Source organism: Larus michahellis, chromosome 2 (genome assembly GCF_964199755.1).
Source record: "Larus michahellis chromosome 2, bLarMic1.1, whole genome shotgun sequence".
NCBI classification, from domain to species: Eukaryota; Metazoa; Chordata; class Aves; order Charadriiformes; family Laridae; genus Larus; species Larus michahellis.
This window is the reverse complement of record NC_133897.1, coordinates 42926257-42953134: the sequence shown is the minus strand read 5'-3', so window position 1 is coordinate 42953134 and position 26878 is coordinate 42926257. Positions and strand designations below refer to the sequence as shown.

At 40.9% G+C, this 26878-nt stretch overlaps 1 protein-coding gene across 3 annotated transcripts in view; it reads left to right on the top strand.

Moving 5' to 3' along the window:
* Positions 1-24330: 24330 nt before the first annotated feature.
* THRB (thyroid hormone receptor beta) overlaps positions 24331-26878 on the top strand; it is a 177513-nt gene continuing 174965 nt past the window's right edge. The window contains exon 1 of one of the 3 annotated variants that reach the window (XM_074575034.1): positions 24331-24359. The gene's annotated coding sequence lies outside the window, so the exon portion shown is untranslated. The remainder of the gene's footprint in view (positions 24360-26878) is intronic. The other 2 variants (XM_074575035.1, XM_074575033.1) reach the window with 2 other exon arrangements.

Here is a 26878-nt window from a genome sequence, read left to right as displayed (position 1 = left end):
TGCTGCCTGGTAAAGTCAGGTATCTAAGCATGAAAGACAGAGGCTCTCCATAGCCTTAAAGTATTAACAGATGAGAAATTAAAAAAAAAAAAAATTAAAATCAAGACCTGGGTCTTCAAATTTACAAGATTTGTTGAAGTATTGTAATACTTCTGCAAGTAAACTATGACATCACTTCTGTTTTCTGCTGCTATAGTCGTTACCATCGCTGTACTCAAGAAAGATATTTTTCCTGAGAGCCAGCCCTGTTTCTAAATCAGTAAATACCAGTTAAGGTACCTCAATGGAATAGTGACAAATGGGATGTAGCCATTCCCAGACAGTTCATTTGGCTTTGTTTCATGCAGTGAACTCTTGTTTTTGGCAGGGAGTTTTCCATAAAAATGGAGGCTAAAAGTAAAAGTACATGTCAAGTCCTTTTGGAGTGTTACATATAAAATTTGGAATTGTAACACCTTCCTTAAAAATAATATCTGCGTATGAAAAATACTGTTCTTTACTGTTGTCACAGACCTCTCTACAACTCATGCAAAAACGCCTCTGGCTGAAGTACATAATTAATGGCATCATAAAATCTTATTCTGTAATATCAGAAAATGATTTATTCCAGCAGATATATGCATTCATCCAGAACAATAAATTCTTGTATTGGAGGCACACTGTTTTAGAGAAAGTAATCGGGTAAAATTATCCTTGATTGCTCTTCAGGTGTTCATCTGAGAACTTTAATGAAAGTTAAATGAAATCACCTTTTTTGTACATTTGCTTTTTTACGTATTTATCTAAATACAAAGAAAGAAAATAAAATTAATAAGGATGAAACTTCTCAAAATTCTTGTCAATTTAGAGACAGCTAGGTTTATCTTTAAAAGACATGCATTGATAATCAAATATATAGGCCAGTTATATTTATGATTTTGTCATTATGGAAAAAAACTGTAATATACCCATTATATTCTGTGTTTTTTTCCCAAAATAGTTCATGATTAATCATTACCAACAGTTTCAATGTGGAAACAGATGTATTTCTCCATGTCACTATGGTGTATTTCAATGCCCATGAAGAAAAATCACTACCATGAGATAAGCAGTTCTACATAGCAGTTCTGCAAAGCAACAAAAACTCCGTTTATTTGCCTGTTTTCATCCAAAGTATCTGAAAAAAATCTTGCTTTCTAAGTCTATCATCTCAGGCATAGTTTCCTCCCCAAAAGGTAGTTTATATCTCTGAATATCACATGCAGTAGTCTGTGCTGCAGTTTAAAATAGTTCAGACACAGTTACAAAAATGTCATGTACTTACTGTCCAAAAACATGACTACTTTTTGTGATATTGCTTTTTCCAAAATTTACTGAAGTGGAAACGTTTCCACTGATTACATGAGTTTTGGAACAGATTGTGTATGTCTTCAAGCCGGTTAAGGTTCTGCCTAAGGAAAGATTACAGGAATATGATTCCATTTTAAGAAATTAAGAAAATGCCTATTTTAAGAGATTTCCATTTAACATTTTTTTCTGGACAAATGAGTACTTAAACAGGACTAAAAAAAAGCTGAGATAAAGAAAGAGTCATCTGCTTACCAGGCTGCATACTTTTCTCCTCTATCTTCTTATTTTTTTATTCTCATAAATGATATTTTTCTTTATAAATATTTAATGTCTAAAAATATTCAAACGTCAAGGAAGAAAACTGAGGGAATTAGTTGACTAATATTTCAATATTACTAATATTTTGAAAATAATTAATTTAATTAAAATTATTCAGTAAGGCTTAATTAAGTATAAGTAAATTCTGGCATTTGCATTGCAAGATTTAATTGACTTCTTTGACTTACTATTAAATACTTCCCTTTTCTCACATCCAGTAGATCAGAAAACTGCTGGAGGTAAACTTCTGAGGTATAGAGAATTGTCTGAGCTTCATGACATCAACTATAGGCTGATTTTTCTGGCCTGTTTAATTTCTGTTGGTTCCAACCAGTATTGTGATGTCTATGTTTTGCAATGATATCAATAAATACATTAATGCTAAAGCAATAAATATAACAGGTTAAATTTATGGCAGGTCATTCCTAATGAAATGGATATAAATGAAATAACCTTTTTCATGTCTTTATGATTAATAAGATATTATATAAAATGAATTTTTTCATTAGAAAATGATACATTTTTCATGTGTCATGTAAATAGCAAGATTACCATACAGAAATTCCACATATGGAGAGCAATCTGTCACGATGATCTTTTTCACTAATGAGTACATATGGTTTTTCCTCATGTTTTCTCTGAACACTTGTACCTAACCCACAGCATTCCAGAGCAATCAGATATTGTGGCAACAAGCCCACGCACAAAAAAAGTAGAACTTTGCTTCAGCAGGGAAATCAAAACTTTGCTATCATATATACGAAGTTTTTTTCCTAGGAGGACAAGGAGCAAAAACTTCAAACTGTTTTGAAGAATGAAGATTGATTTGCCATAAGAGGGTTTGCAAAATGGAGTTGCCTGTGATAACAGAGAACTAGACTAAATGACTCAGTCCTGTATTCCTGTTCAGGACAAGGATGATTTAGTGCATAGAAAATAGCTTAGGGACCCTCTAAGAGTCAGCTGAAAAGGAACTGAATAAAGCTAACTCAGTTTTATTCATTATCTATACGTAGGCAGGAACTAATATGTTTGGCGTATGTTAAGACTTGCATTTAATTTCTTCTCATGAATTGCAATAAATATGGCTTTATAATTACTTATGCATGAGTTAGCAAGCCATGAACCTCCTAAAAAGGAAATTATTTTCTTTTGTTTTTCTTGGATGGTAACGTAAACTGTACAGTGTGAATGGAGCCCAAGTTTTGGCATTATTGCATTGGCTGCTGCTACAGTTGTGGTATTACTTTGACACTTGGTGATGCGGCAAGCACATAGGGTACGAGGGTCTGCCCCTGAAGAGCCTCTCAATCTATGTGTGCAGGTCTCTATAGGAACCTCAAGAAGTCCCTTTAAAAAAAATATCTAACATGCCATGGGTATAAAACTCTAGAGATCAGTTCCGTGATACGGAGGCTATCTCCTAGTGAGGCTAGATAGGCAAGAAGAAAATCTCTGTGGGCTTACCTGCACCTTGGATGCCAATCAGCTAGACTGAGAGACTTTTCTACTCTTCCTGAAGTGTAAGTCACACAGGGGGAGTTCATGGAGTTCTGTTGCATTTCATCCCCATTCTTCAGGGTTACCAAGGAACCCACAGCTGAGTAAAACCCAGAAAGGAGCAGCTTTTCTTCCAGACAGCAGGTTCATGGCTAGCCCACCTGCCATTGAACCATCAGTTGCCAGTGCTTTGGTAGTAGACATCTGTAAGACACTTCCTACCAAAGGTCCGGGATGAAAGGGAAGAGGAGAAAGAGGAGGTTAGCAATCTTGCTGAAATGCTAACTGTAACTGAGAGATTTGGGACACGGATGGGAACTGCTGCCTCAGTGAACATACTTCTGGGCAGCGCCTAGAAAATATATCACTCAGCTCCGAAGCTGAATCCAGATAAACAAAAGGAAATAAGGCATGTCTTCCATGCTCATACCCTTGCGTCATGCAGAAGGACGATCTTGAGGAAATGTATTGTCATCATCAGGGGGAGGAAACGATAATGTGTATTGTTGCAGTGTCTGTATCATTTTATTTCCTGTTGCTTTTATGTAATTACAATATTTTGATAATGTTAACAACTTTGCATACAATTTTGTTATTCTTCACTCTTTATCATGTGTATAAAAATAACAATATATAGCACAATCAAAACAAGTTATTAACAAACACAACAGGAGTCCAAACCATGCACTTTTAAAAGCCATTGCAGAATTTATCTGCTTGCCAACAAACAGTGAAAACACACACGGAAGTTCCAGTGTGCACAGGACCCTGTCTGTTGTCTTTCCTCTGGATTTTTCAGTATGAATATTCGGGCAATAGGTTGTAGCTCATGTGCTGATTACCCTAAGTGGATGACCCTAAGAGTAGGAAGGAATTGCTCTTCTGCTGTGTCCACTCATCTACACTCATCTTCTGGTGGTGTTTGAGGAACCATGTTGCCTTTCTCCTCTCTCTCCAGGCTTTCTTCCTCTTTGTCCCTATGTCCTGCTTCTTTCTCCTGTCTCCTCATGCAGCCAGCTTGTGCCCTGTCCCGTGCAGTGGGACATCTCAACCTTCTCCTGTCGCAGTTGAGGCTCCTCTCCTTGTGACCATTATGTAGATTCCCACCTACCCCAGCAAAAGATTTTTGCCTGCTAGCTGAAGAGCAAATGGAGACAGAGAAGGCTGCTGATGTCAGGACATGGTAAGAACAGGCTGTGTTGAGGGTGACAACAAGGCAGGCAGGACAGGGGCCTCGCTGACAAGGGTCCAGTCCCACACAGTGAGAGCCACTGCCACATGAAATTAGCCTCTGCTGACTAGCTCTGTATTATCCCAGACTATATCTAACATCTGATCTAGTTTGTGTAAAGCCACCTTGAGTATCTCAGCTGAACTCCCCAATTGGCAGGACAGATGTTCACCAAATCACAGCCATTAGCAGAGCTGGGCTTGGACCGGGGCATTTTCCAGCATGTCCCTTGAAGTGGCTGTGTCCAAGGCTACTAGAGGGAGAGCTAAAATCAGAGTGCTGCTTATGAAATTAGTTCTTTCCAAGTATTTTTTATCTGAACAAAAAAAAAAAAGAATATGTTTTCCCTGGATTGATGGATCTGTGGGGATAAAGGATAGACTTTGCCTTGTTCCCGTTTTCTTTTGTAGGTGATATTATACGTAACTGACCAAGGCGTCCTTTGTCTTAAGTCTGAGATCTTCATTAGTTTTGTGACACTGCTAGTATGAAGAAGGAGTCCAGATTCCTCATCCTTGCCACAAGTACATGGACTGGAGTTAAACTGCAAGAAAATGGGCTGGTTTTCAAGGATCATTATAGTAAATTTTTCTAAGCTGTGCCAGCACTGTTCTGAAACTGCAGCAGCACTTAATGGTTAAGTACTTCACTACTAACTTAGGCAAACTTGACTGTAATAACAGTCCATACATTTTCGCAGAATAAACAAATGCCCTGACTATTAGATTCGGTTGTTATGTCTAATTTGAAGTCATGTCTAGAAAACAAATTGAGTGCGTCACTAGATCAAGAATGCATCAGACTACCAAAGTTTTTTTCCTCGCCAACTTTTGTCTGAAAATCTGTTACCAGCGATCCAGGCTCTAGTGCTCATGTGATAGATGTTTTTATCAGCACTGGGGGAAAAGTCAAAGTGGAAAAAATTACAAGGCTTGTGTCTGTAGCATTTTATGGATTGACATAAGGTTTATTATTGTTTAGTAATATTAACGGGTTGACATCGAGAGGGAGATTTATTGGAACCATTCTAATATCAAGATGCTTCTGCAAACACAAAAATAGATTTAAGACCTGAAGGGTATCCAGGATCATTTCAATGTCACGTACAAGTTTGGCAGTCCTCCTTACTTTGATTTATCTGCTCTCTTGCTGAGTCCATAGTCTCCAAGACTGGCTCCTTGCTGATTATCATAGCATTATGGATTTCAGTTGTTGTAAATGGGAGAAATATTTATATAATATTTTCATAAAACATGACTTTATTATTAAATCATTGTTTATATAATACAAATTGTAACAATAGTTATGAATGACAATTTCCTTTAAACTACATAAAATCTTTAATTTCTTTTTTTGAATTACCTTTTCTAGAGATTTTGTAACTGCACCAAGTAAACTACAGAAATACTAAACAAAGTAATGGAAATACAAATAAATCTCAGCTGACAAAACAACATATAACTTAGGCTATTATTTTCCCTTCTTCTAAATATAATACAGGTTTCACGTACCTTTCCTGTGTTTATCTAGATTTTTCTTCCATAAAACTTACGATTACAAGGACTCGAAGACCTCATGCAAGAATTATTTTTGATCAGAAATTTCACAGACATCCAGTGATTATTTTGTTAGCTGTGTGCAGACCTGTGAAATCAACAGCCATTTCTGAAAATTGTTGCCTGTCAGAGATAATGTTTATCTAGCATAGTTCTGGTATTTTCTACCTTTCACCATTTTTCCACTATCTGATTTTCACTTCCACAAGAAATATTTTTGAAAGTTATTCTCCTATAGTTGTTGTGCATTGTCATCTATAAAACTGTACCTGAAAACAAAATTAGTGTTTTTCAGCTTTCTGCTGTAAGCATTTGGCAGCACCTTCACGCCCGTTTGACTGTCTCATTACACAGCCCAGTTTCTCTTCCCGTGTACACAGCAACAAGGGGAAGTAAAACAGTTTCGAAAGGCAAAATGTATGTTTGAAACAGCAAGAATAGATGGGGAAGCAGATAGCATGTGAAAATATGCTTGATATATTTCATCTCTGATCTATTGACCCAAGATACAACATTCACAAACACTTTTAATGACTTGTTTCTTGTGCTGATGATCTAACTGAATTTATTGTGCGTAAATCCTTCCTTAAAACTCATCTCCACCCTTATATATGCCTTGACTTTTGCAAGGCATCTGGGTTGGGTTCTCTTACGTAATTTAGCCATCTAAAAGCCATTTAAGCACTAAACATACACTAGTTACCTAGGTGCCTTCTGCAGTCAATGGGCCCGATCACATGCAGAAAGCCGTGATTCATCATGTCCTAAAATATGTTGGATGAATGGCCCATTTCATGTATCTGTCTCTCTCTGTGGGCTATGGCAACAGCCTAGGTCTAAGACCAAATGCATTACTTTTGTACAGCTAAAGTGAGGTGAGATAAATCCCAGTACTAGCGTTTTCATTGGATTTATTGTCTTGATTGAGATAGTCTTATTGTTTCTTTGTCTATTCTATCTTGTCTCTGGTAACTAACTATAATCTTGTTTATTCTAGACATATGTTCTGTTTTTTTTCTCCTACACATAAATTTTAAGCTCTTTAGAACAGGAACATGGAGTAGTCCATAGGCTTTACCTCCCCCCACCCTCCCCCCACCCCTCCCCCCAAAGAAGAAAAATAATAAGGAATAATTCTGGTCCCAATGAGCAATCATTTAATACATATCCTTTAAGCAATCTATTACTGCTAATTTACCCAGTAGAATTTATGACATCTGTTCATGAAAAATACCCACAAATAATTTAAAGACTGATGCTGGAAAATCTTGCTCTCACAGTTAGTACTACTGAGGGCAACGGAAAGATTTATATAAATAAGGGTTTGAAATTGGTGAGAAGGCATGCAAAAATAAGAATTACTTGTATCAGTAAGATTTGCTGCATTGAGCTTTTAATTTACCATCTGTGAATGTAGCCCAATAAAGATGTATTAAGATTTACCACCCAGTAGTTACAACTCCAGGTTTTGTTATGTGATATGCCGTAATTGAATAAATGCATGGTATTTCTGAAGGATTGTGAAGGGGTATAGAAAGATTGCTTTCTTTACTGCTTTTCTAGTGGAATTTCATATATTTGAACAGTGTATTACTGCAAGCTACATTTATTCCTTTTCCCATTTTTAAATTAAAATTTATGAAGATGGGAGCCAGAAACGATATTGCTGGATGCATTAAATAGGAAATTCTTGGCACCTGATAGGATTGAACCTTCAACAGTGAAAAATAAGTGTCCTTTTCAGAATGACTAAGGATATAACAACTTCTGAAGTTGTTGATTTAAACAATCCATAATGACACTGTCCTCCTACACTAAACCTACTGGATTGTAACAGTCCCCATTCCAGCCTGTAAAATATATCCACATTATGCCAATTCTTGAGAAGATCCTTCTAATACTATTACACCTCACTTAGTCCTTTCTCAAGTTTTCTCATTATAATTCAGAATTTCATAATTTTCCTTGGTTGCAGTGAACAATTTGGCCAGTTGGAATAAAAAGAGGCTTTGTTTCATAGAATCATTTAGAATCATTTAGGTTGTTTCGTACACTTGAACGAGAATTATACTGGAAGGAGTCTGAAGTAGACTCGAAAAGGGCAGTTCTTTCCACCACATCACATGTGAAGAAATAGCCCAGAGAGAACTCCCTCCCTTGCTGAGCAGAAGAGGCCAGGCTTTGTGGAGCACTGAACCACTGCCAGCTTTCAAAATTTCTCAGCAGCTACTCTTCATCCTCAGCATTAAACACATAGCTGTACATGCTGTTGAACACATCATTTAAGATGGTTCCATGGAGTAACTTCTATGAACTCCAATGGGGACTAGATATTACCCATAATTAAATAAAAATAGTAAACCCCTTGACTACTTATGTAGTAAGCATTTTAAATATCATATTACTCAGCTTTGCAAGAAGAGTTCGTAATATTGAAATGATAGGTTACTACCTATGTGATTGAAACATCTACTAATTAATGTGTCTATGTGTTTATAATCCTTGGATCAACCTGGTATTTTTCAAAGGTTCGGAAACCTTGTGTTTGCCTCCATAGGAACATTTTAAATCAAATATCTCACAAACTTCATGCCAACGCCGGTTTTTACAAAGCAATCTAAGACTATGTTATTGGGGAAACCACTTAGAATAGAATCATAGCATGACAGAATCATTTAGGTTGGAAAAGACTCTTAAGATCATCAAGTGCAACCAAGTCCAAACTTGTCTGTTTCTATTGCTAGAATAGCATTTTACTTTTCCCATTGTGTGGATAGCTGGATCAGTCATTGACATCCACGGAGGACTATTCACAGTGAAGCCACTTTTGACCCAAAAAAGAATTTTAGGATCTGCGCCTCTTTGACTATGTGCATACTGGTGGAAAGTTTTTGGTCTCCTGGGGCTGGGTATATGAATCCATGACCTATTTTCAGCAAAAGCGTTGCCAACGTGCAGCCACATGATCCCTGACCACAGTGCCCAGGTTTCTGTGGAAACAGAATGAGGGTTCACCAAAAGGAAAGGTGCTGCTCTGCCCCTGAGTCCCACCTCTGATTTGGGTGACTGGAGAACCTGAATTCTGGGGTTCAGGCATAGTGCTGTGTGAGAATTGCATCTATCTATCTCCTTTCTTCAGTTTCTTTAAATTCTCATGCTGTTGCCAAGTCAAGTTGTTTGAATATGTTTTTTGGTGCTCCAGTATTCCGTGCAGGATTTGCTTATGTAATAATTTGATTGCCTTATATTTACTTTTGCATTTATAAATGACCCATCTGTTTTTAATTTAGGTAATGCAGTTCCTTCTACAGTGAGACATCTCCCTGTATGCATAGGTACATAGATCAGCAGAAATCTTAAAATATCCGTAAGATTATCTAGTTGTTTTTTTCCTAGGCTATGAATCAGGCCCTGATTAAAAGAAACTCATCCTGCTTCTGTTTAAATCAACAGAATAACTTTTAATTCCCCTTGGACAGAGATGAGCTCATCATGATACTGAGAAAAGTTTGTTTTACTTTTTTTTCCTTAGCAAAGTATGTGTTTTTCTGTCCTTCTGTAAGACTGAAGAATTTTCCAATATTTAAACTTTATTTAGGCAAAGCTCCCATGAATAGGGATGTTAGTATAGGATCAACTGGCTCTTTTTAATAAAGGGGGTGAAAACCCCCCAATCAAACAAACCCCTGACATCTTTTGCTTTTCTATTAGGGAAAAGCAATAAGCGATATTCCTCAGCCCCTCATGTGAATACCTCAGTGCCCATGGGTTGTCCCTTAGGGCAGTAGGATGGGCGCGAAGAGTCCCAAGCTGCTACCTTTGACAATTTGGTTAAGGCTGCAGCAATCCAGCAGATGGGGAGGCTGCAAAGGCTGGTCCCTCTGTGAGCAATCCAAGATGGATTATTGTGTGGGGCAGTACCAAGAATGCTATAATCCCCTCGGTCTCTCTGACAAACCCACCATGGTTTTGCTTTGTCAATGCCTTGATTTGCACTTCTTCCTTACAACTTTTTATTTCTCCTCCGTCATATTAGGACTTAAGTATTAAAGTGGAATAACTGATACATTCCAAATTCACTGCATGAAACTTCCCTGCCAAGTCCCACAAACAAAATTACAAGGTCTGGTGAAATCTTACACTTCGTAGTTATTAGATCTGTCAAATGAATCATGCTTCTGGGGAATCAGATGTTGTTAGGATTTAAATATACATAGCTGTAAATGCAGAAAGATAATATATCAGAATAAAAGTTTACTGTTTAATGAATTTGGGCACATGATTTTTTCAATGTATCCTGTACGCAGACTGTAGGAATAACAGAAATGTAGCATGACACAGATAATAACCACCATAGCCCATGCTAAGCCATTATATGACAATCACAATTTATAATTAATACTGACCCATCTCTTGCGGAAGGAGGTCCATTTCTGCATGATTTCCAAGTCATTCTTTGTGTCCCTAGACACAGACTCACTGCAGAGTGTCACAAAGATTTCTTGCTTCAGAAGCAGGAAGGATAAAACAATGTAAAAAAAGATTTTAAAGCATTTGATACAGTGAAGCTTAAGACGGATTCGTTTTGTAAAATTTACAAAGGAAAAAAGCATGTATTGGAATATTTTCCTGCAGTTCCTTTGATTGTTGAATTCATTCATGGCTTTTCCTTTTATGTGTAAAACATAAAGAAATATTTTACTGGGCAAATATAAACAGTGTAACCAAATTTAAAAAATTCTCAGTAATTACCATTGGATTTCTCTTCATTTGCAAATTCAGTACTAGCTCTGAAGAAGACAGAGACAAATCCTATTTGTACTATTTTTTAGGAGATAAAGCCCATTGCAAGAATCCCTTGTACAGCAAAGCTTCAGATGGAAATGGGAACACAGCCTAACTGTAATCCAATTTCGAGGCCTGCTCCTGCAAATAATTGGGGAGTACTGAAAGTGTTCAGCCCTTTGGTGGCATCTAGTGTCTAATTCAACAGCCACATTGTAATTTAAGCATGTGAGAGATCTCATTTCTTACAGTATATGCCATATAGAATAGGCTGGCCAAACCTGCCCTGGATTATTGAGGGAAGTGGCAAAAGTCCATATTCTGATACTTTTGCTGAGTTGAAGCGGCACCTTATTTTAGAAATATCTCTCTGGAGACAATGAGGCTTTTAAGCCTCTCTCTGCTGGAAGCTGTATGTCCATACTCTACCTCTATAGACTGCAGAGCACTGTGTTCCGAGGATAAGCAGCTAACTACCCACAGTCTTGATGCGATGGCACTGTGTCACTGCTGTAGTGATGACATCAAGCTACCAGGGAATCTTTCGTCTCTTTCCTATGTTGTCTCCTACAAGCAGGAACAGAATTTAGTAGCCCTGGCTACCAGCGTCCCACAGGTGGCAAGCTGCACTGTGGAGCTGGGTCGGGAAGCGCACCCAGCTTTAGCCGCCCGCTGCTGAAATCAGTGCAGGTATGGCCATGGTGTAGAGCCATCAGTCTGTTCCTGTAGAAAAAATCCCGACCCAACCCCAAACATTCCAAATCTTTTAAAGCAAAAGAAAGAAACCTCACAAACCCGCACAAAGGAAGAAGTGAAACAATAAAAAGCACCCCTCACACATTTAACGGGTAACTTAAGTATTTTTTCCTAGACGTCCAGTATTGGAAGTGCAACAGATTTGAAGAAGGACGTATAGCACATCTATGGGATTTCACCTCTTTAATTATATTCCCATTACACAACAGAAAGTGACTTGGATTTTGGTTTTATGGTTTTTCTATTGAGCTTAACTCTGACTAGTAAATTTTCTACATGCTACAAATGTTCTCTGATGCTCGCTATTGTAATAACTACTGTTACATTGTCTGCTTCTGAGGGTGTTGTGTTTTAAGATCCATTAACAAGAGGGACCCTCCTCCTTCATTGTTACATTCATTAAACCCAAGAGACATAATCAGTGAAGGAAATCATTCATTTTGAAGAAATTTAAAGTTCTGAAGTTTTAACTTGTATTTTGTTTGTCTTCCATCTGATATAATTCTGGTATCTTCTTATTGGAAAAATAGTGTCAGGAGACCTTGACGATGTAGCTTGTATTTCCATTAATTCATTCTTGCCAGATAAATTATTGCCAGATCTTCTCAGTCACTGTCTTTATTAACTCAGTTAAATTTCTCCTTTGGGTCATTGTCCAGTAGTTTGTCCAACTCACTGAGCTGCTGGCAGACTGAAGGATCCAGTGTCCGGAAGAGTATTCTAGCAGGGAAGATGATGAAATCATAACATTTGTGGGATCACATTTTTTTTTAATTGAGAAACAGGTTTATGAAAAACAGTCACTGTGGATGCATTTCCCTCAGAATACAAAGGACAAAAAAATTCAGTTTACTAAAATAATTTGTTTGGGTCTGGCTAGTTGCTCTCAAAGTCAGTTTTCCTTTGGACACAAAACTTCCATTCAGAAGCACAACCACAGACTGCTCTGTTAGTGAGGGATGGTGCAGTTTCCCTCCCACTCAGCATGACCCATTGAGAGGCTTAAGGTTATCTTCTTATTTGTATTTACTACACAGCTAAAAGCTTCCTCCCCACCTAGCTCTTCTCCCACCATGTTCTCACAAGCCTGCATAATGAGATTAAGAAATAAAGCTTCAAAAGGTAACCAGATCAATATGAGTTTGTACTCCTGAGCTTTTGATGGTGGTGAAGTAGGTGTAATCAGCATCCTCAACTCTTTCCCATAAAATCCAGGAGAAGCTCCTGGTGCTTCAGATGGAGCCTGTCCCAGGCATTACATAGTACCTTAAATTACAAATCTATTTTCTAAAAAATGATGCTAGAAAAATTTCATAACCAAGTTATATTTTTATATTGTTCTGATTTGTTACAGACAAAACATATCAAATTTACAAGTGGAAAGGAAATCTATCTCCTTTCTCAGTCCTAATGTTTTAACTTGCCAATACTTGGCTCTATCAACTTGCTTAGAAGCTGAATGTCATTTTGGACTCTTTCTCTTGTTTTTTCCACTGTATTGTCACCAGCAGGCCAATTCTGCCACCAGAAATACTTGGCAATCAGATTGTCTTCAGCAGCTCTGCATACACACAATGGATCCTGACATTGTACAAGAGAAATAACAGAATCCATTTCACTTCCTCTGGTCTGCTTAGCTATGAAGAGCTAACAGGAGTAAAAAATAAACCCAAACGCCCCCCTCATGGGACCAAATCAATATGAACACATATGGACCAAAGCTGCAGCAATAGTGGCCAAACTTCTGCAGGATCCTATGGGAAGCTGCCCTGCCTCAGAAAGCAACAGGAGGCTGTGCCTAAGGCACAGGCGTCTCTCCCTTACCCCCTTGCTGCTCCTCAAACTGTGCTATTGAATATCTGGTCCACTCAGCAAGGTTGGATCTGACTTTTCCTGGAGAATTGGCCCACATTACACATCCATCTTGGCACCCATTCAGCCTGCAGTCTTTCTTCTCTGATTGCCAAAAAGCATGCTAGCAATTCAGATACACTAGTGGGTCTGGGATATGAATAGCCGGCCACTGGGAACCGTACGAGAACTTTATTGTCTTCCATAGCCCATCATAAACCAAGAATGATTCGCCAAATGTAACTGAGCTGGTTTTGGATTTTAAATCCTAAGACATCAAGCCTTCCAATCTATTTCAATTATATTTTTTTTTCTTTCCGTTGCTCTGGGGGAGGAGAAAAAAAGCTTCATTCCAGCACAATAAAAAAATCAAGGGTTATCAAGAGGCAGTTCAGGGATTGTTTGTGGCCTGTCAGGCAAACTTATGCAGTCTTTAAGTATACAGTCAGCACACCACTGAAAATGGGTCATTTCTGTATGTCTGTTGGGACAAGGAACTTAGCAGGTTAGTCAGATGGAGAGTTATGCAAACATGGTTAAAAAAGCAATGCTTTTGTAGACTGCTTCAAAAATCAGATCCAAAATTTGCAATTCATTCAAAAGCTGAACAGAGAGAGATGGGGAAAAAACATAGCTAAAAATTAAAACATTGGAAGACAGATGGGATTTTCTCCAACAGTGTGACGAAGAACTGACGGTGAGAGCTGACTGTTAGTGAATTCTGCTGTATTACACTCTCAAAGCCATTAAAAGAAGTGTTGAAAAATTAACCACCATGCAGGAGTTCAAGAGATCTCTCAACCATGCATTTATTTTTCAGTCATGACACAGCTTTATGCATGTAAGAGAAAGAAGTAATCTACAATTTGTTTAAAATAACAAACCTCCCCAGCAGCCCTATATCTTATATAGTCTAAAAATAGCAATATTGAAAAACTATCCATCCAGTTCTCTAACCAGACATGTAGCATATTTATGTGCAAGACGTGTTTTACAAGCCTGCAGAAGAAAAAGAGGCTGCTCTTCTCGTAGCCGTCAAAGCTACGGGCAGGTGTGCGGATAATGCCATTGCATTACAAATGACAGTGGAAACCTGCATGGACAAGGCTGGGTACTGCCCACCCACCCTGCTTTCAGCCAGTGACAGCATTTCCTCTCTTCCTCCTTATTTTCCTCTGTTCCTAATTCAGCCATATGTTTGTGTTTCGTACATGTAAGTGAAGTTAGCAGGAGGCTCGCTGCTAACTTCAGGGGGGCTGGAATTTAACCCGCTATCTACATTTCTGCTTGTAACATTAAGGGGGGAAAATGGCATTTCGGCAGTGCTTTCACAAACAGAGCCTCACACAGCTCAGAGCACTTGGGTGAAATTCAAGCCTGTTGCAGTCAATGTGGTAGCTATTTTTTTCACGACGCCTCTGTTTAGCCCACACTTGAGAAGAAAACACACACACACACTGAAGTATTATTTATGTAGAATAAACATCACTTGAAGGAATTGGATGGTGGAAACTACCTAGTTGTTTGTATCCTTGGTCCCAACTATAAAAGCTGCCTCCAGAATGGCGTAGTGTAGAAATAATATTATTCCTTCGGTCTTTTTCTCTTTTCTCTATAGCAGCCTTATCAGTAATACCCTCAATCATTTGGAAATGCAGCAACAGTGTATTGTAATACTATTTTGAGTAGTGAGGAAAAGCCTCAGCTGTCAGTACTAACCTTTGTTTATTGCTGTGAAAAAAACACAGTAGCACATCATGCAGATCTAATTTGAGAATTGCATGTTGAAATTATTATGTAATTTCTTGTGTTTCCCCCCTGTTCAGATGTTCTACGACTATTCATGTGTATTTTGTTTTAAAGTGGTTATAAGACTGTTTACAAGGCTTTGTTTAATCACTGTGTAGTGAGATACTAGATACCAGAACTGAATTTACCTCGGTTCCCCACCACCATGAGCTTGTTATAACCAGATTTGAACTTCAGAAAATTCAAATTGTTTCAGTGGTCCTTGCTGTGCAGGTAATGCAGCGTATTCCGTTGCTCTTTAAATCCACTGACTCGTCTGCGTCTTAGATTTCAGCACCACGCTGAAGTTGCACCTCAATTCATTAAATCGGTTGTATTTATTGGGTGGGTTTTGTGTGTTGCTTTTAAACAGTTTCCCTTTCTTTCTCAGGGAAAACAAGAAAAAAAGGGAATTAAAAGCCTGTGTAAGGACACAGAGGAAGACGATGGCAGTCCTAGTAATACTACTTCAGTCCCCTGGTGCTCGATCTCATGCCACTGCCCGTGACTGTGCTGCCATTTGACATCACCCGAAGAGAACCACAGGTACCTCCTACTGTAAGCTGGGCTAGCGGTGGCGCAGTTTTGCAGACCCAACTTTCAAGGGAAATTTTCCAGTACACGCATGGGAGGAAGCTGGATGGTAGATACGCAGTTTCATTTCAACGTGCTCGCAGAGGCCTAACATTCTGCTCCACAGGAATTTTCCTAGAACATCCATTCATTTCTATTTCTAGAAGGTTGAAGTAGTAACGCCCTCTCAATATAGAAGTCCACCTGTGAACTATGTAAACTGCTTTGGGAGGAAGATGGAACATATTTGCTTTTCATGAAAAATACAAATATATATGTGTATATATATATTTAGTTTATTTTAGGGAGTTTTACATGCCTTTTTAAAGGAATCTAAATATATACACATGTATATAAGCACTTAGTTCTAAGAGTCAGCTCTGAGCAAGGAAACAAACTGGTCTGGGAACCCAAACAGCCTGTGCAACCGAATCTAAGACTCTTTAAGTTTTTGTTGTAAGGCTTCAGGTGGGCGCTCCTGATTACACAGAAGTCTATGCACTGCCACAGTTCCTATAAGAAGTGGTTTCACCAGCTTTGCAACCTTAATAAAAAGTCATTCTGTAACAGAGGAGAAAAAAAAATATCCTATTTTTAAAAAGTGTGGCATGGTTCATCTGCGTTTAAGTTACTTTTAAGAATAAACAAAAGTAGTGTTTTTAGGAACACCGGTCTCTGTCACGTAGCTGCTTGTGAGGTACCTTATACTGCTGTGCTTCAGCTTCCCTGAGCAGCGAACACTGGTGCCTGTGGAGCCAGCATGAACGGATCTGATATAAAAGTATAGCACACCCATGACACGGGGGGCAGAGTAACTCTTGTGGATGTTTGCAGAGCCTGCTGAATTTTAAAAAATGCGGTAGATCTGGAAAACATACCACACTATTAGTTCAGAAAGAATTTATGCTTTCCTTCAGATTGTATATTGAATATTGGCAAGAGGGTCAAAGAGGGCTATTTATATTATAAGGTAGTTGCAAAAAGTTGCATTTTATATATAAGAAATGAAAAAAGAAAGCTAAGTTAATGAGATGGTTAGAAAGGTAAGTTGGTAAACTAGCCTTATACTTTTAGACATAAACAGTCAAATAATTTATGAATAGGATTGAAACTTCAGTTTAAATTCAGAGTTTGGGATGACTTACACCTGTCCCCCTCCTTCCACCCTGCTATTTGCTCCATTCAGTCGCTCACAGGGGAAAATACTACTGGGGGCATAGCCATAGATTAGGAGCCAGAATTTCACTCTGCAATAAGTGTCAGCAGTTCCTCCTTTTCTCCTCTTCACAAAGGGATGCTCTTATCAAGTGGCTTTCCTGTGGAAGAGGGACGAGCAGGCTTTTTCTTTCTGACCCCTGTTAAACAACTTGATGTGCTTTTCCTTTGTTTGTTTGTTTGTTTGTTTCTGCAGTTCTCACTTTCAGGACATTTCCTGTGGACTGTCCAAGTCCAAGTGCACTTCAAAAGTGAGAACTAAGTGTATCTGCGCAGTGTCTCACTGCATGTTCGCTGTCTGAAATGAAATAAATGAAATGACTGACCCATGGCTCTTGAACTAGTTGAATGCATCCACAACTGTGCCAACGTTCACACTGTTAATCCTCTTTGAAGCTCCAAAATTTAACCCTATTTTGGAGGTCTGGTGTTGGTTTTTCTTTTGTATCCCAGACATCTTTCCCAGTACAGCTCTGATCTTGGCTCAGACAAGAAGATACTGCCTGTGAGGTGCTAGTTTTTCTTGTTAGTCCGGTGTCAGCCTTCCTATCCCAAAATATGAACAGTTAATGTTTTTCTGGAACAACTAAGCCAATTACATTTGTAGTTTCACAGTCTCCCTGACCCTAAGACAATTTGCTGGTGCAGTTTTGCCCCCTTATTAGGTTACCTTGTCATAAGTTTTATTCAGTCCCAGCAAGCATCGGGGTACAGTGACAAGCGGGTGCTCTACAAGGGCAGAATAAAGCCCTTCCTTGGCTTTATTCTGATTGCAGCTTTGGTTGAGGAAAGAAGAACATAAGACATTTCCCTCTCCACAGCAGAAACCCCAGTGATTTGCATACACTCTGATCTCATCTGAACGTGTTTTTAACATGGATGTTTAAGATATTAATAGGCTACTTTTAACTTGGACCTCCCCAAATATCCTCACAGTGGTATTGTTACTGTAACAGAACATACTCCTACATGATCCTACTTGGTTAGCCTTAAAAATACTTTAAAAACAGAAAGGAAGAAAGAAGTCTTTGTCTACGAATGCTAAAATCTATCTTCATTTATGAGAAACTGTCAATGAATTGCCATGGAAACATTTACTAATTGTCCATGTAGCCTGTAAAAATAGTAAGAAAAAGAGGTAAGATTTGTTAAGAAATGTCACTCTGTGAGAGATGACCTGAACCAGAAGATTGTGAAGAGAGGCAGCGTGGTGTAGCAAAGCCTTCTCTTCTCCAGGTTATCATCTCTTGCACACTGAGATCACCTGGGCGTCTTCCCTAACGAGACGTCATTCCCACTGAGTTAAGAGTAGTGTCACTGTGTCCCTTGATGCCTGTTTACAACCCATCCTTCAAAACACAGGGGTTAGTGGACTGTGACTTCAATCAAAATTCAGGACACCCATCCATTCTCTATCATAGTTTAAAAAATTTGAGTAGTCACATTTCTCACATTTTTTTCCATTTTTTTACACTCTCTGTGAAAATGCTCTTTTCCAGTTCTAGGTGTATCACTTCTGGGTTCCATGTGATGCAAACCCAGTTGTAGCCCTGTGGAATTTTCAAGGTAATTTAAAAACTCACAGCAAATCAGGGCAGTAACTAGAAGAGGCAGGAAAATAAAATACATTCATGTAAAAGTGGTTAGTCAGAAGTACATCTTGAGAAGCCTCAATTATTATTTTTTTTTAATAAAATCATTTTGAAGTACTACTGTACACTAGCCATTAGTGTTCCATTGGCCAACCCAGGAGGCATTTGGGCTCTTAAAAAAACACTGGGCCTCTCTGCATCTTTAAGGTCTTGATGTTACTCATCATGTAGCAAAGGGATCTACCTGTTCTAGGAAGTATTTCTGTAGCTGTGTTGGTTTAAAAAAGTTGTGAAATGACAGCACTGATTTTTTTCATGGCTAATTCAGGCTGCAGCTAGCAGTAGGGTAGTTATTGACCTAACCAGCTTGTCTACTACTCAATCTAAACAATTCTTTACTCATTACACGGGTCATTTAACATGGGCAGAAAATAGAACCAAACACAAGGATTTTCTTTTCTTTCTGGGTTTCCCTCTCTTCCCATTACAAAGGGGTCTGTTCCCTACCAGGTCCCTGTGTGAACGAGCAAATGATGCCTTCTCTTAAGCGAAGTGGATTCCTTACCCACTAGCAAAACTGTGGAACTTAGAATTAGTTTCAGCTGTAAGGCTTTCCTCCTCAGTGTTCCTGCAGGGAGTTATGAGAAGAAAAATGTGTACATATATATATACTTTGCTTAAAAAGAGACAGTATATGGAAGTCTGACATATGGGCACTCAGAACATGTATGACAGCCTATTACTGTGGAAGAAACCTTGAATAAAATTGCCATTTCAACCACTGCATGTCTAATATTGATTTTAAACTAATGAGGCCCCCTAACAGAATGATAACAATGGAAATTTTCAGTGCACTTTGGATCAGAAAAAAGTAATTAAATTGCTTTGTATGTTCCTACTAGGAGTATCACAAGCCCACATTTCTTTAGTGTCTGAAATCCATATTTTGAAACATGAAGAACCGTGCTTTCCTATAGGGACATGAACAGAAGATCACTTAGGGCCTTAGTTACTCTCCTTGTGCCACTCCTTCAGATTTCTTCTAGGGATCACATGATGAGAGACCGTTAACTAGAAAGGTGAGAGGGAGAGTTAGCGGACTGGAGACAGAAGGAATAGCCACAGCAGAGCTGTGCGGCTGGCAGAAGGGAAGAGCCATGTGGAAGCAGATCCCGGGAGCCGGGAGAGGCCAGGAGCTGTCCAAGCATCCCGTGTTTGCGTCGCTAAGTGGGAACCGCTGCACGGTCGAGGGCTTTTCTCTTTCTGATTTTTTTCGTGTCTTAAACCTGTCTTCTTAGAGTACCAATCCTAGGAGAGTCCATGGAGTGATCTGCACAAAATTTGTCTGTCCCTTTATTCTTGGTGGATAAATCTTTTCATACGGTGAGCTGTCTGAGGCAAAGCTCATGGCAGAAGCTTTGGTCCAGATGAAGTTTTACTAGATATTCACCTCAAAGGATCATTACTCTACAGTCATTGCTGATTTAAAGATAACTAGTTTAAACCCAGTTCCAGTATACATTGTGTGGTGGCCACAGCAGTGACTGGTCAGCAAGCCACTGGCTGGACACTGGTCTGTGTCTGGACATGACCTAGCAAGCTAGAATGAACCTTTCTCCATAAAAACTTTGGCTTATTTTTTTGTAAGTGTAGAGAGGGCATTACCCTTGCTCTATTTCTGTCACGCATAATTTTTCGACTAATCTGTTGCTAATCTAACTTCTCAGAGTGTGTATCAGCATAGTCTAAAAACAATTGTCAAAGGAAGACTGAATAACAAAAAAAGACTAATATAAACCACACATATTTCACAGAAGCATTTGATAGTCTCCCTCCTGATTTATTTTGTTGTATCTTGAAGCAATGTGTTGTGTCAAGGAAAGTAATTAAGATCAACACAGCTTTATATCCAGGTGCAGCATGCATAGATAAAGCATGAATGAAATGAGGTAAAATATTCCGCTTGATGACTGAATATTGAACAAGGTTGCATTGAACAAGGAGATGGCAAAGTTTTTAATATGAAGGCCCATCAACAAAAAAGATTAAATGTTTTGGGGTTACTGCTGATTCACTATCAGAAAGGTTTAGACAGCCAGACTATTAGACATTAAATGGCTCAACAGCAGTATGCTGAATTTTTATTTTGCTAGCGACTTAGGTCTTTAATGTCCACTCAGACAGGTAAGACTGTCTGAAAAGGTGAACTAAAAGACTACTGAGGATGATAGTAAACATAGGGTTAAAAATAATATAATAATATGCAAAGAATTATTCCAACAAGAAACCTAAAATTCAAGCATTGCCTTAGAAGGCAAAGGAGTGCAAGAGATGAGTCAGTCTCAATACCTTGGCAGTAATATGCAAGCCAGTGGGGGTATCTAGAAGGAAATAATGTCACAAATTGGCAAGGCAGCAACTGCATGTATCTACTTAAATAAGATTCAGTCCTTGAAAATCTATAACTTAAAGAACAAACTGAATATTCAATTCATGTTATTTTCAACTTAACAGATGGATGTGCAAGCTGGAAATCTACCAAAAGTATAGACAGTCATCTAAGAAGCCTGATAAAACACTCAGAAAAACTCAAACTTAGAAAAATATTAAATAAGTGAATTTCTAACGAATTTTACAAAATTTAACAGTACCTTATGTCAGATATCAACATTAAAATGAAAAGGAGATAGCTGTATCTGGGATATGTGCTGGTAACAAAAACGAAGAATCTACTGGGTAGAAGTATATTCAGGAGCAGAAGGATACGCCAAAGAGGAGAACCAAAGGGACACCTTCCGGGTGACGGGTACCGCTTATGGGACTGCCTACCATGAAGACGACAAACCCAGCAGTTGGAAGAGACATCCCCCTTTCCCCCCGCCGCCCCCGGTGGATGGCGGCGGTTCCTCCCGCGGTCCCCGACCAAGGACAGCTCCCGCCCGGCCCCGCTGCCTCTGGGCGGCCGCTTCCACGCTCAGCGACAGCTACCTCTTCAGGGCATGAATGTCCCTCTTTCAGGGGTGGGCTTCTATGCAATTCACTTCGTGAAAATAATTGAGGGCACCCCTGAGTTTCTTCACGCTTGGACAACGCAGCGAAATAGGCACTACAGCGCGCCCTCTGTACGGGAGAGTAAAGAATGCTGCGTTCACAAAAATAATGAGTAAAAATGCTGCGTTCACACAAATAATGGCTGCCTGCTTCAAGCAGCTGCTTCAGGTGGTTGCGCTGTGTGGCTGGGAGTTTTTGAGTAGATTCACTCCGCTCGAGATTTTAAAGGCAAAGTCTCTGGGAGGAGATACATCTTTTTTGTAAGAGAATACAGAAACATGATTCTGGTCATTCTCCCTTCAAAAAAATCATCATTATAGAAAATAATGTTACAGTCTATAAGGAAACATGAATAGCAGACCCTCCTCCAGACATCGTTTTTCATTACACTGGGCCTTGTCTACTCTAACATACTTCCCAGTTCTTCCCAGTTCTGGCCAATTGTGTCTTCCTACCTAGCGCTTTAGCACATAATGAAAAAAAACCCCAACCAACCAACAACAACAAAAAAAAGCATAAATTGTAAAATCCTGTATAGATCAGATATATTCTTTTTCTGCTGGATGGAACTATGGAGATTCTACAGAAAACAAAACCCTTCAAATGTGTCTCAAGAGAGGTCTTGAAGACACTCTTCTTTCCTGATGGTCACCACCCTTCCTTGTGCTCCTGGCTACGTCACTGCTATTGAGCATTCAACTGGCTTCCCTTGCCCTGCTATATTAAGCTGAAGTTTATGTCCTTACTTGCCTTCACCTTGCTCCTTTGTCACTGATTTTATCATCATCACTCTCCTCATCTTTTGTCATGTAAGACTGCAGCCTCGTCAGCTCTTTTGCTGGCTTATTATAGTCCTAGTCCACAGACCTTCTCCTTCTATACAGAACAACTGGACTTAAAGGACAAAGGTGGTTCGATCACATCTTATGTATTTGTGCTAGCTGCAAAACTGTAATTTGTATAAAAATGAATGAACGTAATTCAGTTCATTACCCATAGCTTTTTAAAAGCATCTACTTTTTTTTTTCTAGAGCAAGAATGGTCCTCCCTAGTGTTTCTAGAATACATTGAAACTGTTTGTAACATTGTAACTGTTTACCACAGTGAGTTCCTAATTTTATAACTCCACAAGCATGATCTGGGGAGACCTTCTGCAATGTGCTACCAGAAGTTGGGGCCAAAGCATTAGATGATCTGAATAGAGAAGCTTGTTTTCCTGCCTGAACTATTTCCTGTTCAGGCCAATTCATGTTTGTTGAGTTTTGCTGTCATTTGTCAGGCTACATAACTAAATTAATTTGAATTTAAAATACGAAGCATGTTTTAGCTGGATTATGAAGAGTTATACTTTTTTTGGTGTAATTTTAGTGAAGACTTGAAGGTATTATGCTGCATATAGGAGAAGTTAAACTTTCAATCTATTTCAGTGCACTGTACTTAAGTAATTATTCTATTAGTTGAAGAGAAGATCTCAGTTGGCTTTGCAGGATTGTAATCCAGTGGCAACATCTTTTACATGTAAACTGAGCCATGATGCAGAAAGCATTGAGACACGGTAAGCGCATGGTATCCCATCTTCAGTGCAGAATCACATCATAGAGGAACAGTGTTCAAGAACTTTAAATGCTAACTGGGATGGAGCTTTAATCCTTTTACGGCCTTTGAACTGCACTTTTGTCTCAGCCGTGATATTATGAGGCTGTCTAGTCAAATTAATTGCATTCCCTAGTAGAAGTCATGTAGGTGCTTATCTTCTTTATACATTTCTAATGCTGGCAGCACTGCGAGAGCTGAACTATGCTTTGTCCTTGTCTTTTTCTTTCATTTTATTCCTTATTATTACATGTAAAAATTACCAGTAAAGAAGTTGAAAACAGAAAGAAGTAAGCCAATTAAAACCTGTAAACCAAACGGGCATAGAATCATAAAATCGTTTTGGTCGGAAGAGATGTTTAAGATCATCAAGTCCAACCGTTAAACCATCCCTGCCAAGTTACCGCTAAACCATGTCCCTCAGCACCACGTCTACACGTCTTTTAAATACCTCCAGGGATGACGACTCACCCACTTCCCTGGGCAGCCTGTTCCAAAGCCTGACAACCCTTTTGGTGAAGAAATTTTTCCAAATACCCACTCTAAACCTCCCCTGCAAGGGTTTCGATTTGGCTGCCCCGTAGCCTAGCCTCCACACCTGGCCGCCGCTGAACACGAAGAGAAAAAAAAAAGAAAAAAAACCAAACCAAACCAAACCACCCAGCAAACAAACTTCTTTGCAACCTGGAAGAAACACAGTGTTCAGCGCCCGCTCGCTGTTTGCAAAAAACCGCCTGCGCGGCGGCGGAGCCCGGCCGCAGCCGGCTCACCTTACGCAACCGCGCAGCCCTTGCGCAGCCGCCTGCGCCCAGCGCCGCTCCGAGCCCGGCAGCCGCCGAAACGCCTTCCCCGGCCTCGGCACCCACCCTCGGCGCCGCCCTTCCCCCGGGGCTGCTTCCCCCGACGGGGATGCCCTCCTCGGGCGGCGTGTCCCCGTCTGTCCCCGGCGCCGCGCCGCGCCAGGCCGCGCTGCCATGACAGCTCCCGGGCGGTCAGCGGCCGCCGCCGCTCGGCCCCGCCGCTCCCCGCTCGCGGCCGCCTCCCTCCCCAGCGGAGAGGCGGCCGCCCGGCCCGGCCCGGCCCCGCGTCCCGCCGCCGCCGCCCCCCCCCCCCCCCCCGCCCCGCTTCCCCGCGGGGTCAGCCGGGGACAGCGCCCGCCTCCCGCCGCAGGAAGCGCCGCAGCCGCCGCGGCGTCTCCCGCTCGGCGCTCGCCTGTGGCAGGTGAGACTCCCCGCGTCCCTCCCCGCTCCCCCGGCCGCCGCCCGGCACCCTCTCCCCGCCGGACCCCGTTTCCCGGTCCCCGGCCGCGGCGGCGGGGCTGAGGTGAGCCCCCGCCCCGGGCCGGCGGGGCCGGGTGGGGCGGGAAGCCCGAGGCGGGGGGGGGGGGGCGGGAGGGCCGGCGCTCGGCTGTGGCGGCCGCGCACCGCCGGGGGATGGAGGCGGCCGGGCGGGAGCGGAGCCGCCGTCCGCCCCCGCAGCCCGGGGCCCGGCCTGCCGGCGGGGCGGGGAGGCCCCGGTGTGCCGCCGCCGCCTCCCGGGGAACGCGGCTCCTTCCCCTTCCCCCGCTGGCCCCGGCGCTGCCTGCGGCCACCGCGGGTGCGAGGACGGGGCTGGAGCTGCCCGGGCGGCCTCGGCTGTTCAGTGTCCCCGGCCCTTCGGTTTACCAGATGTGTTTACCCGTCACACGGGAGGAAAATCGGCTTCAGGAAGGGCCACGTCGTGTTGGCTGCTTCTGCAGGGTCCATCCCTTTCCCCCGCCACCCCCCACCACCGCCCCTGGGAGCTGCAGGGAGGGTGCAGGGGGGCCGAGCAGCTCCCCAGGGGCTTCGCGCTGCTGGCCCTGGGCTGGGCTCAGCTGGGAGGGTACCACGGGAGACGGCAGAGAGACGCTGGGGACATCAGGTCACAGACGGGAACGTCCGTGTGGGGTTATCATTCCAGACCGTACTCTGTGACCCACTGACAAATCGAGGCAAAAGCTGTAAGGACCTCTCTGTGAATGTAGTAACACTGTTTGTTAATCGTACTTGTGACTATGAGGGACAATTAACCAACATTTTTTTTAAAAAAAGCAGGCGCTACTGGCCTCCTGGTCGAGTGAACTCAATACCTCATGGAAAAAAAACATAGTGTTCTGTGGGATGCTTCTGCGGGAGAGATGTAAACAAACTAACGCAGAATACACGTTATGTGGAAAAGGAATATGGAGTAACTTCTAAGTCCCACAGCAACAGGTGGCAGAGCTGAGAAGAAGAGGCTGCACGTCCTGGCTCTCTGTCTCGCATCTCTGTCACAGCACAATCTTCCTCCATTAGGGGCAGAGCTTCCTCTCACCAAAACAGCGGCAAAATACCATCAGCTGCAAGGAAGGCGGGATCAGCTCTTGCTTACTAAGGCTGTGATAAAGAACTGAGATTAATTTATTATTAGACTAGGAAAGCACCTCTGGGCAAAAAAAGAAATGTCCCTGTAACTTGGGCTGAAACCATATGACCAGAAAAGCCGTGTTCTGGTGAGGAAACTGGGGCTTTCCCGGGTGCAAATATTGCCATATGTGGTGAGGTGACCACTGTCGTCACAGAAGGACGCTCGGCTCGGTTGTGCAGCGTGGGTCAGTTGTGCCCTGGAGCAATCAGGAGGCAGTGAAAAGCAGAAAGAGGCTTGATGAAAAGCAAGTGCTGCAGAACATATCTATAGGATAGTCTAATCACAGCTCTTTCCCATATTAAAGATCTTTTTCCCAGAAACTATACTTGAAAGAAAATACTGCAGGAGACTGAGGCATTAAACCAGTTGCAAAGGAAAGCAAAAAGATACTGTGCAGCATTAAAAAAAGTTAATAAAGTCTATCTATACAAGCAAGATTTCCAAAAGGAGTAAGACTTGGTTAAAAATTCAAAGCACAACAGGATGTTGGACTGTGAAAGTTTAAGGTCTTGGTCTTTTTCATTGAATCAATAAACATAAAATGAAAATACACAGCTTCTAATATAAACTTATACAGAGCAGTTGAGATAAAACTTGAACAGGGTAAATGAGAAGGCATTGTTACTAAAAAAGGCTTGGGAAATGGTAGCAGGATTTATTAGGGAAATGAAGAAAGACATATTGTCTCAGATTTAAAAAGGAAATCTCTTAAAAAATGAGGCCTAGCAGAAAGAAAGAAAGGGAACCTGCTAATAAAACAATGCTTTGTTCTCATGGAAAAAAATGACATCGCAAAGTTTTGAGAAAAAAGGCTGGGGAAAAAAGTGAAATGTAAATAAATGTCTTTGATAATGATGGAAACCTCTTATTAAAAAGAAGTCGAAATGCTCCAGGTAAAATAAACATTTTTCAGATAGTAATATTGGAGTTAGCAGCTTAAGAGAGTCAAACAAAAAAAGACACAGGTTAGTATTACTCAGAAAGCAGCTGAGAGGAATGGTACATTTATTTTCATCACATGAATTGTTGAGATCTGGAGATCGACCGGCATAAGGCATAAAAAGAGAGGTAGCTTGTGGAGGAGTTGTAGAAAAGGATTAGGAAAAGAGAGCGGGAAACAGAGCTGAACTGCAACAGATTCTTCCTGGAGACTTTCATCTGGGAGGGAGGATGCAAAACTTCAGGCTGAGGGAACTGTGGGCTAGTTTTGCTATGTGGACGGCAGATAAAACTAGAACCCCAAACCCTGAGATCTTATTGTTTGGTTTTCTGGACAAATGAAGATGCACTGGAGAAACCTGAGAAAATTCTTG